General features: G+C 30.8%; 1 protein-coding gene across 10 annotated transcripts in view; it reads left to right on the forward strand.

Moving 5' to 3' along the window:
- tou (bromodomain adjacent to zinc finger domain 2B toutatis) overlaps nt 1–14,984 on the forward strand; it is a 115,350-nt gene that overhangs the window by 49,353 nt on the left and 51,013 nt on the right. For all 10 annotated transcript variants that reach the window (XM_076412526.1, XM_076412531.1, XM_076412530.1 and 7 more), the window contains exon 3: nt 12,602–12,637. The gene's annotated coding sequence lies outside the window, so the exon portion shown is untranslated. The remainder of the gene's footprint in view (nt 1–12,601; nt 12,638–14,984) is intronic.

The following is a 14,984-nucleotide window of genomic DNA, read 5'->3' on the forward strand; positions in this document are numbered from 1 at the left end:
AAATACGAATAAGAGTGAAGTGAAGTGATCCATGTTTCCTCCATTGTCACATTTCGAGAAAATTCCTGTTTGTAGCGTTTAAACATTGGCAAACAGTGAACAAACGCGGCACCTACTTTGAACATAACTTTCTCACAGTCAAATGCTGATGCAATATAAAACCATCACGTTCTTTTGATACCTTTACGATGTCAGCTAATTCACGCAACTTAATTTTTCGATAATTCTAAACGATTTTGATGCTTTCTGATGTTACCACCTCATTTGGACGTCCACTGCGGTCTACAATGTCAGTGTCTCTACGACCACATTTGAAGTCAGCAAACCAATGTTTTATTGCTGTTTCTGATGAAGCGGAGTCCTTACAACACTTTTTAAGCCATTTCTTCGCTTAAACGGTATTTTTCCCACCAAGAAGCAGTGTAAAATTAAAACACGATTTTTTTTTATCCATTGTTTTAAAAATAACAGAAGTAGTGTCAGTCTTAGCACAGTAACTCACAAACTTATGAGTAGGATATCATGAAATTTTTACAGCTTTCTTTTGAAGATTAAAACTAACTGAAAAAGCGGTGAATGCAATAAAACTAGCGCCATCTATGTGTTAGGCCCGGAACTTTTCAGCCCCTGTGTTACTTTACATTTACAATATAAATGATATTAATTTGATTAGATTAAAGTAATTTCTGATAATAAGCCTCCTTTCTTGTTAATTGAAAATAATATTTTAAAGTTGAATTAAATACAAAAGCGAATATTTATCACCGTCAACCATAATTGTATTATATTGTTTCTTGCTTGGTATCCAGTATTTGTGCCGAAACCTTTGAGGTTGTTCCCGTGTTAATTAAATACTATATTCCTTGAAACAATACTATATGCCATTTTGCAAAATCTCAAAATTATTCTTAAAATTACATAAATAAATAAATAAACCATCAACTATAAATAAATATTGAACCAGATAGATTAGTCTATAATAAATCTTTCAACTCCGGACATTTCATAAAATTATACACTCTCTCTAAAAGATATATTACGTTGCCAAAGGAAACATTGTTAAATCATCGTTGGAAAGACATTCTGTTTTCTATCCTGGGGCATATATTGATACCATAGCATTATTTGAAACTTAATTGGTAGATATGGGGTTCTAATATGTTTCTAACGTAGCAAAAAATGTGTCGATATCTTCTGTCTATGATTCTAATTAATATTAATCAACTCTTGTTGTGGATATCAAATTTGAAAGTATATGCTTTAGGCCTTTTAATGAACTCGATGAAGAACAAAATATAATATATAAACATGTTTATTGGTAATTTATACATATTAAAAAAACATTATAGAAAATGAAAATGAAATAAGTAGTAAGCTGGTAAAGGGGCAAGTGTGTCGAAAGGGGTTGGTGTATTTACAAGATCATTACTATATATTTTATATCTAAAACTATATAATAAAAAAGCTTCGATAAACTCAAATCAAATCAATGAACTGAAGTTAAACGTTACGAAGGCAGACTAGAACTAAATTCTCATTCGATTCAATTTATGATATTAACGATTTGGGTCAATTTATTAGTTTAATTTAACTTAAAGCCCATAAAGTGAACTTTCCTTTATAACTCAACTCCGTGAAAGTCGACGTATAACTTTACCATTACGTTTTACAGAAAATGGAGTGGAATACATCGTTTGCACGCAGATATTTATGGTGTGCCTTCTGTGTTGAATCGATTTTAGATTAATAAAAAATGGATTGGATAATATAGTAGATATAATACTGAAATAGTTGCTGTCGTTTAGTAATGTCATTATAATATCTGATTATTGTTAATGATTGCTTTGCTAATTTCCTGGATCAGTACAAAACTAACAGTAATTTAAATGTAATCTAAGCATATTATATTATTTTTTACTTTTATGGTACACTTTGTCATGACTTATATTAACACCGAATATTTTGTCACTTGGTTCAATGGCCTTTCTAGTTCAGTGGTGCCAAGGAGTAGATTGACTTCAAAATTTACGAGGTGATAGTGAGGTGTCCTTGATTATATAACTTAATTCTTAATTATTTTGATTGGTGCTTTTATGGTCGTTTGAAAATGTATTGTCATTATTGGTATTTGATCGGTTTAGGTCTTCGGTCGGTTTACCACTTCTGTATATCAAATAGCCATATTTATCTCAGTTACATACATTCAAAATTATATAATAATTTTTGTTTGTATATAACAATATATTGTATGTTGATATAGCAGCATTTTGGAACGCTTTTTTTAAGATTGTTAATGTAATAATAACTAATAATTTAAAAAGATTAAAATTGTGAATGATAAATAATAAAATACTTTAGACTGTTTTTATGGCAATAATAGGTAATTTTTTTTATTAACTCTTTGGTTTCGCTCTAGCTCTCTCGATTTTTGTTCATGTCTTTTGATAGTCTAAACTTCTTTGCTAATATGTTGAAAATAAAGTTAAATTCGAAAGGATCCAGAAATTGAATCGATTCGAAAAGATTTGAAGAAGTTTTTACGGTAGCAGTTAAATTTCGTAAAAAGCATTAACCGTAAAGAGGTTAAAATTAATTTAATAATTTATTAAAAGACACAATTTATTTTCTTGGAAAATAAGGATAGTCTCGACGCTTTTTTTAAAAAATAAAAAATCGTTTTTATAATCTGTTTTTATTATTTTATAACTTTTCAGTAGAATCTAATTTTTCTAGAATTTCAGTAGAATTCTATGGTTTGATAATATTTTGAAAGAGAATCCTCAACTTCTACTATCTGCAATTAGATGTCATCAATACGAACAATCCATATTTTTACATTGTCGATTTAAAAAAGCAGTATTTGGCTTTACAAAGAATTCTGAGGCAATACAAGAAATTATCATTCTAACTTCAAAAATACAAATATAGTTCTGGAACTCGAAATTCAAGACACAAATACTGACGAAGAATGTATTACATCTGAAGATATTTTGATAAAAAACTAGTTAGAATAAAACAAATAATTACACCAGGTACTACAACAACTTTACAAATTAAGAAGTATTTGAAAATGCTACTTATTTACTACTTGTATCTATATTTATTATAATATGTTATTTAAACAGCGACATATTAAAATACGATAAAATATTTGGGAGGTCATTTTTCCATTCCTTTTTACAAATCCACAGAACATTCAAATATAAAAGTAATTCTACGCCCTTTAAAATAAAATTATACATTGCATGTTAATATTATTCAGTAATTATTTTTTTCCTTTTCTTTTTTAAAGTTATTATATGAAGGAATATGTACATCTCCGTCTCTCTTATACTACCGTTGGAAAATATAACCACATATAAAATAAACCGTTCTAAGCCATTATCTCCGTCCTTTCCTCTCGCAAAATTTATACAGGAAGGAATTCGTACATCCTCGTCTGATATCATGAATAAAAAAAACAGTCGAACCCCGTACATTTTACTAAAGCAATTACTATTTTCAGTCGCTAGTTTTTTGACTATCCACTGTTTCGACTTATTTGCGACTATCGACTGTTTCGACTGTTTTCAGTCGATAGTTCCCAACGCTATTAGTGGGTAGTTGTTGAAAACAGTTGCTACAATCGATAATCAAAAAGTAGTCGTATGAAAACAATAATTACTATTTGTTCTAATTTACGATTACGATTTTTTTTTCAATCGCGATATTAGACGGAGATGTACAAATTCCTTCTCGAACTAATTTTGATAGAGAAAAGGACAGATAAATTCCTTTGAATCTCTGTGTTGTAGATACCTGACAATTTTAAATGATTTTGGTTATTTAAATGAAGTTGGCAAGGGGTAGTATAACACTAATTTTATATATTAGTGTTATTTTGGATTTACAAAAAATGATTGAATAATTCAAACAATGATTCCAAATATTTTTTTCGTATTTTCGTAATATTTGGAAAGTAAGAATGACATAATATAACAAATATAATTGGTTATTACTATTTCATATTTCATCAAGAAATAATTGTCGTGTTCTGATGTATTGCAAAGAACACTTTTAATTTTAGTTTCATATCTTAATGTTACTTTGGATTTTTAAAAAAAGGAATAGAATAAATGGCTCCATATATTTTATGGTATTTTAATATAATAATATACAATATTATCCCATACATACTAAAAACAAATTAACGAATAACTAATCTATCTACCTATCTAACTACCGCACCCTTCTTAAAATAAATGTTACTTTTATTTATTATTTATCGTTAAACCTTTAACGAAAGATATTTTAACATTCAAAGGGCTCGAACAAATATGCAAATATTCAAAATGCAAATAAAAAATTACCTAATAGTTGTCTAGGTAACATAAGAATAATCAAAAGTATTTTACTATTCATCAATCTTTCGATTGCTTTTTATCGTATTACATTAATAAATAATCTTAAAAAAATACAATTCCTAAATGGTGCTGTATTATACATTCGGCACATAAGGAGGGCAAAGCTGTAATGCCAAAAACTAGCCATTATAAAACTAATAACGAATATTTCACTCGAATGAAATGGTGACGACTGAAAATAGAAACGATTGAAACAGTCGAACGATCTAGTGACACTATTTCACTAACCATAAGTGTGCAATCTCATGATTTGGTACACATGTTATTTTATTTTATTCACATTAACCTCAAAATTACACAAGTTACGTTCCGCCAAAATAACAGAGTTAAAGATTTATAATTCTTTGGAAATATCAAGTTTTGTGTCTGAGCATTTTCATTTGCAACACATTACTTTTCTTATCTCATAAAAACTGCTGCTGAAAGTAACCTTTTGATAGTTAGAGACTTACGGTGTGCATGCTCCAACCATAAAAACATGTGAGACGCATTAATAAGATTGGAAAAGATCAGGTTTGACAAAAAGTAGAGCAGAAAAGCAGCTAACTTGAACTAAGATCAAAGAAATTAGAAGAGTATTTGGACCTTGTAACTTTTGCATTACATTTTTAGCTATTAAAATAATTGGTATTACCTGATTATTAATAATATATTAATTTCGTATTATGGTATGCTGAGTATTTTATACATATTACTACCAAACTGAGAGAATTTTAATACCTCATCACTATATTTAGTAAGGCTGCTTAAATATAGGCTAACAATACACTGAGAAGAGGATTAGTATATTTCAATTTCCCACTATCTGAAAATCTCGTTTGTTTCCAAATATTATAATATCCCAATTAAATTATAAATATATCATGTTCTAAACCAAAAATAACTTTAATCAAAATTCTTAACAAATATGTATTACAACTATCTTTATTATATTATTTGGTAGTTATTTGTTCTTTTTGGCAAAACTCATTGGACAAATTCTTCATAACACAGAAAACATGCTTTTCAAAAATCTTATTTTATAAATTCACTCTTAATATCTACTCTATATTGCAGGATGTGTCTAGTTTTGTGCCTGAAAACATACATGTACGCCACACAGTATTTTTCTTATTTTATAAAAAAAAATCCGCCAAAAAGTCATCATTTGCTGTTAGGGACGTACGATGAGCACGTTTCAAGCTTAAGAACGACGTGGTTTAGACAATTCAAATGTGATTTCAACGTTCCAGACAAGGAACATCATGGCTGAAAACCTTTGAAGATGCGGAATTGTAGGATTTATTGGGTGAAGACCCAACGCAAGCTCAAAAACAATTGGAACAAGTCGTAATTTATGAATGACAAGCGATGGGAGATATCCAAAATATACCACATGAATTGAATGACGGACAATTAGAATATCGAAAAATCTTCAGTGAAACGCTGATTCAATATATATATATATATATATATATATATATATATATTGAATCAGCGTTTCACTGAAGATTTTATATATATATATATATATATATATATATATATATATATATATATATATATATATATATATAAATAATTTAACTAGCGACCCGCCCCGGCTTCGCACGGGTGCAATGCTAATACTAAATTAAATACACTACAGAAAAATATGAACGTTGTATATAAAAACATAGCGGCCCGCTCCGACTTTGCACGGGCATAAAATATATATGCCTATGTCACTCAATGAAAACATGATTAAAATCGATCCAGTATTTTTGGTTCATTCATTACTGCCCTTGGCCTGCACGCATTAAATTTGGAGTAAAACAATTCCTCTTCCCCTATACTTACTATGAAGATTTCCTGCTATCTTTGGAATATCTAAATTCATACAATTTTTATTACATTACACATTTTTAAACGCAAATTTTAAATTTGTAATATCTCCGAAAATATTTGTTTAATTTACATGCTGTAAGGAACCATATTGATCTATATTAATTGCACACTGTATTTAAGGTACTTAATTCGATAAGGATTAATGCCGTATTGCTTAAAATAGCTTCGTAAAAAGTAAACAATAAAAATGGTTAATGTGGGTTATCCCTAAAAGATAAACATATACCATCGCGGACTTTTTTGTAGACCTTTTTATGGTGTACAATACTGTAGTACATTAATTTGATCTAACTCGTAGGGTTAGGCAGCGTTTTTGCTAATTGCTAAATAAACCTAAAAAAATAGGTTAATTTACGACATCACGTTAGAAACCTCTAAAATTAGCAATGTTGCCTTAGTATATTATGCATGTATTATACATATAAACCTTCCTCTTGAATCACTCTATCTATTGAAAAAAACCGCATCAAAATCCGTTGCGTAGTTTTAAAGATTTAAGCGCACATAGGGATATAGGGACAGAAAAGGCGACTTTGTTTTATACTATGTAGTGATAATAGAATGGTAATGAGTGGTGGGAAATGGATTTAGTTTGAAAATCCCAAACGAAAAAAAAAAGGTTATCCCCTGGCAAAGCCGGCCCATCGACTCCAAGGTCAAATCGCTTTGGTGGCAAGAGTAATCTTTGTGTCCTGTGCCTCTCAACACTTAACAAATTAAAAATGATGATAAACGCATAGTATAAAAAACACTTAACTTTTTCCTTTGTGAATTTTTTCCTAATATCTAAAAAAATCTGAACCGTGTTTATAAATTCTAATAATTCCCATTTTTTTGCCGTTTTCAATGATATTTTGACAGTTTTTTTCGCACGTCCCTCCTTTTATTTTTCTCTAAAGACCGTATATATCAGAAGATCTTCGGAAATACCTTCGGCCTGTTTGTAAACGACAAAAAATGACTTTTTTACACGAGGAGAATCACGTAAATTCAAATTTCGTCAGTCTCGAGGAACAAATCGATTCCCGTCCACGCAGCGTCGTTCTCCCGCCGCTTCCCTCCATCCAAGCGACACAAATCTACCCTTATAAAACTGGATCCGAACCATCGAATCATCCCCTCGGTCTCGGGGTCCTTTGATTTTTACACGTCGACCATCATTCGACGGCGGCCCAGAACCGAACTTCACCGCCGCAAAAACGGCTTCCCCCAGGACGGACGCTTAAATTCGTCGATCGATGTTTAAAGGAAAATCGTCAATTCTCGCCATAAAATTCGCCGCTCCTACCTCCCTCTATCCCCCCTACGCGTATCCTTCATTGGTCCTTTTCCTATTCCGATGCCCTTCTTAATGGGGCACATTCGGATGCCGACCGAGCCGCCAAGGGCAAAAACTAAATTTCGAATTTCGCCATGAAAAGATGGCCGCCGTAACGGTTCCGTATAAAATCCTTGTTTGGTTATCGGCACGCTGACCACGTCCGGGAGCGGCGATAAAAAAGGAATATTCCATTATTACCCGAATAGAAATACCGGGAAAGGACGATCATAATATGTTTGATGTCGCGAACGTAGCGTGTATTGGTCGTTGGGAAAACTCCTGGTCATTTTTTAATAAAAAAAGGTTTCTATTTAAATACGAATATAACAATATAGTCCGGAAACCAGGAAATATCCGCGAAACAATCTTAAAAATATAAAAGTAAAAAATCTTAGTCTTAAATCGTATAAAGTTCTGGGTTTGAATCCCACTACCGGCTATGTAAATATATTATAAAATATTTTTGACAAAAAAATTGAACCGACTTGAAAAAATAAATAAGGAACTCACTAAAAATTAAGAAATAATCAAACTTAGATTTTTAACACAAAAAAAACGTTTTAAAATAAATTATGTACATAACAGTCGTTATAATAACTAAATAAAAATAAACAAAAAAACGTATTTAACCTATCTACTACACGTATTTTATATTCTACTATATACACGTAATTTAGCTTAATACCTAACAGGTGAATTGAAAAGTCCCCGGCCTGACACATAGATGTCGCTACTAGAATTAAATCCATATAAATTAATTAATTAATTTAAATATATAATAATTTAAATCCATCCCTAACCCTGAAAAGATGCGTGTAAAAATTTGACAGCTGTCGGATCATTAGTTTGTGAATTATAACATTTTGAGTGAAGCAACTTTTGTTATTGTGAAAAAAAATGGATAAAAAGGAATCATCATAAAAACTCGCGTGTTGATAAAATATTGCTTTTTGAAGGGAAAAAATACAGTTGTAGCAAAAACTTGGCTTGTTGCTGAGTTTCTGTATTCTGTATCATTTACGATTATTTGAATATGAGAAAACTCTAAGTGGGTGCCGCGCGAGCTCACTTTTGACCAAAAACAACAACGAGTTGATAATTCGAAGCAGTGTTGTGAAGATGATCAAGCGTAATAAACCCGAGTTTTTGCGTCGATATGTGACAATGGATGAAACATGGCTTCATCATTTCACTCCGAAGTCGACAGTCATCTGAGTAGACTGCACACGATGAACCCGCTCCAAAACATAGGAAAACGCAACAGTCGACTGGCAAGGTTATGGCGTCTGTATTTTGGGATGTGCATGGAATAATTTTCATTGACTACCATTGAATTGAAAAAAGAAGGAGCATCAACAGCGACTATTAAATAGCGTTATTGGACCGTTTGAAGGACGAAATCACCGGAAAACGACCGCATTTGAAGAAAAACATAGCGCTGCTTCACCAAGACAATGCATCGTGTCGCAAGTCAGTGAAAACGATGGCAAAAATCCATGAATTGGGCTTCGAATTGCTTCCTCATCCACCGTATTCTCCAGATCTGGCCACCAGCGACTATTTCGTGTTCTCAGATCTCAAAAGAATGCTCGCTGGGAAGACATTTTCGTCGAATGAAGTGATCGCCGAAACTAAGGCCTATTTTGAAGCAAAGGACAAATCGTACTACAAAAATAGTATCGAAAAGTTGGAGGGTCGCTATAATCAGTGCATTGAAGGGAATTATGTTGAATAAAAAAAAACAATTTTGCCAAAAAAAATTGTTTTACTATGGTAGGCCGGAAACTTTTCAATTGATATGTTACCTAAACCTATTTATCTATAGCTATTGATATCTATATGTATAATTTGATGATCGTTAAAATTTAACCTAGCTAATGGGTACAAAATTTAGAAACAGCAAGTACCCACAGAAAAAAATATTATTAAAATGTGTATTGCACAGTAACTAAAGAACAATACATTATAAAACAGGTATTCTAAATTATTAAAAAACAAAATGTCAAATAAAATATATTTAGAATGCCCACTTTTTTAAAATAGACATATTTGATGGAAAAAGAAGAAAAGAAAAATCTTATAATACTTTTCTAGCTTTACTTTCCTCAAATTTGTTAATAAGGTTTTAAATATTTAGCTGCTTTAAAAAGGTCAGACTCTATAGAAATGATATTAAGATGTTGTAACCATTCCTGGTCCATTCTAAATCGTAAATAAGCCTTAATTAATTTAAATTTAGAGAACGATCTCTGAGCTGTAGGTAGCGACATAAATTGGTATTTGGTAGCGAGTACAATTTCGTTTCAATTTTTATCGGTAGTTTATCTTAATCAAGCTCTCTACAAAAATTAAATCGATTTGGGACAGAATGCTTGCCAACATTCTTAATATTCCCCAAAAATGTAAAAACTTGAAACAAAATGAGAGAATAGTAACTCAAATATTTCATTAGCAGATGAAATAGTAACATCTAATACTGCAAAGAAGCAGTTCACTTTAGATTTTAATTCAGTTTTTGGAGTTTTCATTTGCTCATCTGCACTTTCGTAGGAAAACAAAAAAACGGTTTTCTGTTCAAAACTTTTCGTGGTCTTAATATTTATGAATATTTGAATTTCGCATTTATTTCCAAGCAAGATGTCAATTATTTGGCATCTAAGAGCATGTTACTAAACCCTTCATCTAAACGCCATTCCTTTAGAAAAGCTTTCGGTTTGTTCAAACTCATAAGCCTGCGAAATATATCTATATTGCTTCCACGTTGCTGTGATCGTAAATTTATGTTTGTGATTGTTTAAAATTTGTGAATGTTCTAGGCAAGAGGCAAGAGGTTGGGTAAGATCGGATGTCTTCTGGGATGATTTCTAAAGTTGGTCACTCGCCAGTCGGTAGGCTTAATGCTGAGGACTGTGGTTCGGAGCTCACGATAAACTTTAAGCCCAGTCCAGATAAATTCATAGTTGGTAAAAAGAGACTTCCCACAAGTTCCAATATATAGGGATAATTGATAAACCAATATCTTTGATATTCTGTGATTTTCAATCTGCTCTTTATCTAATGTAATGTTTATAATTTAACCAATCAAGGTATTTCGTTTATTCTACTTGGACGATTCGGTATCCGATAAGTGATAAAGTGAGATATTAAGCTTCATTTTCCAATCTCTGGTTCATTTGTGGATTTTGTTAACTCTCACTTATATTTTTTCTAATGCTCTAAGCAGAGATGTATCTTTTGCCATAATAACTGTGTCGTCGGCAGATGTTTCAAGTTCTGTATCTATTATTGTTGAAATATCAGCAGTGTAGAAGAGATACAGGAATTGCCTCAAGATACTACTCTGCTCTACTCTACTATTGACGTTTTAAATTCATAATATAAATAATAATATATTCTTAATAATATATATTATTATAATTAATAATATATTCCACGATGTAAAATCGACATGCCTTAAGGTCGATACACAATATTTAAAAACATATAACAAAATCAAGGAAGAAGTATCAAGTTATATATTTAAAAAAGCCATGCATATTTCAGAATGGTACATTGGATTGCTCATGGCAAGATGATAATAATTATAGTATAAAGACAACAAAGGTAGGTTTATGGAAAAAGGTAAACGTTGAAATAACTATCGATTAGAAAGAGGCATTATCGAAAATAACACCTTCGATTTGTATGAGCTCAATCAGACACTTTGAAGAAGACATTGACAAATGGTAGAATTTTGAGCAAGTTTTTAATAGATTGGAAATAAACAGCTTGGTTATTAACTTGACTAGTATTTCTGAAAGTGGCTGTGATTGAATAAAACTTTATGAATGTTAATTTTTGATTTAATGCTGACGATTACCAAGACAGGATGATGAAAGAGGAAACCACTAGAGATCAATATACAATTAATATACTTTAATTGTATTATAGTGTGAAAGCTTTATGAGCATGTGTGTTATTCTTCAGAATATACATGAACGTTTGGTTCAGATGGATAAATAGAGAAATAACACTAACTATTTTGCAGATATGGCAAATGCATTAAGGAGAATGCATTGATTAAATGTATTTTTATCAAGAAAGATGTATACAGATAGTAACAGGACAAACTAAAGAGAAATATGGTAATATCATAATGACTTTACAAGGATACATTGCATCGAAAGAAAAAAGAACTAAGCGTAAAACATAAATATACTCTCTAATGAAAGTAAAGTACATTACTCAGATATACAATTGTTAATTAAGTGCATAAGGCCTTCGGGGGATACCACTACATACAAAAACGCGAACTAGAACCCTATCGATACTAGTGTGGAAAAAAGCTCAATGTATATATAATAAAACAACTCTAAACTATAAATTATTGTGGCTGTAAAATTAATTGTAGTTTTAAGTTCTTCGATAATAAATCTATTTTATGTACTATAATGTTAAAATAAATTATTTTTAATAGAATATTTGTTCAAATATTTTATTTATATTAAAATTTTGTTGTATGTCAGAGCCTAAAGTTCTGTATCTATTATTGTTGAAATATCAGCAGTGTAGAAGAGATACAGGAATTGCCTCAAGATACTACTCTGCTCTACTCTACTATTGACGTTTTAAATTTATAATATCAATTTATCTGAACAAACTTACTTGTACACCCTAACTTTTTATGAAACAGTAGTTTTTAAATATAAATTATTACTACCATTTACATTACGATACAATTCACTAATAAATATTCAAATCGAATCCCCATCGATTAATAAATTTAATATAATTAAATTGATAATATCGTTTAATATAATAATTTAGCGATAAATCAAAACGGTTTTAACATAACAGGAGAAATGAAGCATCGTCGATTAAAACGTAATTTAACCCGATAAATTCGATGTTTTCGCTGCAAAGCGCGATTTTCATCGAGAATCGGACAATTTATGTTATTGCAATTAATAAATTCATTGCTTACGTCGCAAATTATCCACTAATGTTTTTCCTCTGTTCTTTTTCGTTTCAGGTGGAACTAGTTCCCGACTTTTTTCCTCCCATTAAGGTAAGTACCGGTCCAGTTAGTTGTTGCTTGTGTGTGTAACTATATGCTGTTTATTGAAGAATTCTTAAATATGCGGATGGCTCTAGGAGTATTATGTTATTCAGTAGTTTTACAGCAATGAAATGGAAATGAGAAAACGAATTTATAGTTGTAAAAATGTTTTTCAGTATAAATTTATATCTACTTCAGTACATTTATTCCAAAGATAAGTACACTTTATGAATGCTGTAGTGTGGATTTCCGGCAAAGGATTTCTGCCTGTACGGCAATAAAACATCCAATGTACGTCATCAGAATGTATGACGTCAGGACGTCGCACGTGATTATATTTGACTTTTGATTCATTTTAAACCTGACAACAAAATACTAAAGCAAATAAAATAATGAAACAACAATTTGATCAAATATTGTTTATTTTAACACTGTAGTATATATGATGCATATATTATCGAAGGAGTTTAACTGACTACAGCTAATTATACAGCCACAATAGTATGTAGATTAGGACTGTTTTACCATATTTACATAGAACTTTTCTCCTCGCCACCTCATCATGAAGTAGAGTTCTCTACGTGTTTTTATGTAATGGTAGCCCCTGAAAACCTAATCCATCTAATTAACAGTTGTATATACAAATAGTGTATTTTACGTTTAGTTCTTGTTTCCTTTCTAAGCCGTTTTAATATCACTTTATTTCTATTTAGTTTCTTTTGTTACTACATTTTTCTTGATAAAATAAGATTTAATCACTGCATTCTAATTAATTTGCCATATCTGCAAAATAGTTAATATGAGTCTCTCCTGAATTCTAACCAAATGCTCATATATATCTCATCAATTACACACATATAGTCAATTCAATATAGCAGTGATTATCCTTGTTATTTTATTCTATTTAAAAAGAGATAGAATGCTATTAGAGAAGTTCGAACATGTAACGGAATGAGCCTGCAAAAGTTGTCCGTTTGCCAAACGTCTGAAAAGTCTTCAAAATATTATAATTACGAGTTATAAACCGACAAACGTTGTTTTAATAAGAATTGAAATCGCCACGGTTTTTATTGAAAATATTTTTTGGGCTTTACAACTGCAGTGTATATTAATTAGTACAGACACGGTCACTAAAATATCTCAAAAAATAAAAAACAATATAACCTTAAATTTGCCAAAAAGGTTAGTGTGTGGTACTAGTGATAGTGTTTATGCGAAACAGGCGACGAATCAAGCTCAATCTTGGTGTTTCAGAGATCAAATGTACGAAATTTATAAAACATTAAGTAGTTTTTTTCAATCGAAACATAATTTAATACAATTATTTCAGAGAAAATTGTTAGTCTGGGTAGTATACACAAAGATCCAAAAGATATTCAGCTATTTGAGAGATGTAGAACATCCGTTCATACATTGTTGGATAATATAGGATTTAAGTGGTGTAAGGATAACCCACGAAGAGGCTTAATGGAACTTCCATAGATTGCTTTTAAAAGAATACAATATTTAAAAACATATAACAAATTCAAGGAAGAAGTATCAAGTTATATATTTAAAAGAGCCATGCATATTTCAGATTGGTACATTGGATTGCTCATGGCAAGATGATAATAATTATAGGATAAAGACAACAAAGGTTCATGGAAAAAGGTAAACGTTGGAATAACTATCGATTAGAAAGAGGCATTGCCGAAAATAACACCTTCGATTTGTATGAGCTCAATCAGACACTTTGAAGAAGACATTGACAAATGGTAGAATTTTGAGCAAGTTTTTAATAGATTGGAAATAAACAGCTTGGTTATTAACTTGACTAGTATTTCTGAAAGTGACTGTGATTGAATAAATCTTTATGAATTTTGGTTTTTGATTTAATGCTGACGATTACCAAGACAGGATGATGAAAGAGGAAACCACTAGAGATCAATATACAATTAATATACTTTAATTGTATTATAGTGTGAAAGCTTTATGAGCATGTGTGTTATTCTTCAGAATATACATGAACGTTTGGTTCACATGGATAAATAGAGAAATAACACTAACTATTTTGCAGATATGGCAAATGCATTAGGGAGCATGCAATGATTAAATGTAATTTTATCAAGAAAGATGTATACAGATAGTAACAGGACAAACTAAAGAGAAATATAGTAATATCATAATAACTTTACAAGGATACATTGCATCGAAAGAAACAAGAACTAAGCGTAAAACATAAATATACTCTCTAATGAAAGTAAAGTACATTACTCAGATATACAATTGTTAATTAAGTGCATAAGGCCTTCGGGGGATACCACTACATACAAAAACGCGTCTAGAACCCTATCGATACTAGTGTGGAAAAAAGCTC

Source organism: Rhynchophorus ferrugineus, unplaced genomic scaffold, assembly GCF_030347505.1.
Source record: "Rhynchophorus ferrugineus isolate W39M unplaced genomic scaffold, kcgeb_rfMv2 rfM8, whole genome shotgun sequence".
Classification (NCBI taxonomy): domain Eukaryota; kingdom Metazoa; phylum Arthropoda; class Insecta; order Coleoptera; family Curculionidae; genus Rhynchophorus; species Rhynchophorus ferrugineus.